Genomic DNA, 1,528 nt, shown 5'->3' on the forward strand with positions numbered 1-1,528 from the left:
AATATAACTTGTGTTTATTTATTCATATAATATTTTTAATAAATGTTTGTGTGTTTAATCCTGTTCATATATCTAAAAATAAATTACTTTATTTTGGAAATACGTTCAGGTCACAAGTTTTCATTTCTCATTCATGATCAGAGTGGGTATTTCATAATGTCTGGGATTTCATAATGCAAAGATCTTGAGGGATTATTTTGTGAAATTGGGCTGGTCCTAATTTCATAGGGTGGTCTCTTACAACAGTGCTGTAATAATTCAAGAAAGTTTGTGCTCTGTTCAATGCAAAACTTACTTATTGATTAAAATAATGTCATTTTGTTAAATCTTTTTGCTAAACTTTGAGCTTTTTCTTCTTTAGATCTCATGTTTTTCTCCCTTTAGGTTTTTGTTAATGTTTTTACCTTTTAGCTATTGTTCTTTTAGCTACGCTACTTTTGGCTTTTAGCTAGTGTTTCTTCTCCTACCTTTTAGCTTGTGTTCTGCTCTTCTAAGCCTTAACAAATCAGTTTTAACTTCTCATTAGCATTCACACTAATTTTAGCAGAAAATGCTAAAAATTAGTTCAAAGCTGATTAAATCTGAATTATGAAGGAATTATTTAAAACACTGTCTGTGTTTGGAGAAAAAGAAGATGAACTAAAAGTGCATTATAGCTGTACTGGATGTATACATCATATATTATAAAGAGCAGATGACAATAATTAGAACAAACGATTCAATCCTTTTAGAACAAGTGTGTTTTCAGCAGCATTTTGAGCTTTTGACTTTTTGAAATGGAATCACTGTCAAAGCAAAGTCAAACAAACAAATCATGCATTTTGTGTTTTGATGCTAAGAGATTATTATAAACCAGCTTGTCCTTTCAGGTGCTGTTAATCCTTATTGATCCGAGCAGCAGGAGTGCTCTGCTGGATGCACTTCTGCCTGATTTGATCCTCAGCGAATCATAATGTCAAAAGCAGCAAAGCACCACTTTGCTCCTCCGCTGTGCATTTCCTGTGCAGCAGCAGTGATGATTAGATCAGGTACTCATCACTTCCGCCTTTAGACTTGCAGAGTAAATAATTTTACCACAACGCCACAAAGCAAGATATTCGTCGGGTTTTAAATATAACTACACCACACAGATAATATTGGATCATGCAAAGTGCACGAGGACCCACAGGAAGCTGGTCGATTTAGCAAAATTTATTTTTTTAAACAGTGTGACTGGCAGTGTCTCCTTCCATCTGCAAACATAAATAAAATGACAGCAAATTATTTGAGCCTTTAATCCAAAATTAAACCTCAAAAATAAAATGAAATGAGCTGTTGAATCTAATTCGCCATCATCAGATCTCACCACCTGTTGATGTTCCTGTTTTTTACTCTTGAGGGTTGCCTTTAAACCCCCAACTGTCTCCCTCTAAGAGTTCTTTCTAATTATATTCTCAGACATCATTCTATTTGACATGTGTTTTATTGTGTTACACAAGCTTTGCTGATTGTTCATTTGATGATATATGTCCTTTTGGCACAATTGTTT

The sequence above is a fragment of the Austrofundulus limnaeus genome, unplaced genomic scaffold (genome assembly GCF_001266775.1).
Source record: "Austrofundulus limnaeus strain Quisiro unplaced genomic scaffold, Austrofundulus_limnaeus-1.0 Scaffold41, whole genome shotgun sequence".
In the NCBI taxonomy this organism is placed as follows: Eukaryota; Metazoa; Chordata; class Actinopteri; order Cyprinodontiformes; family Rivulidae; genus Austrofundulus; species Austrofundulus limnaeus.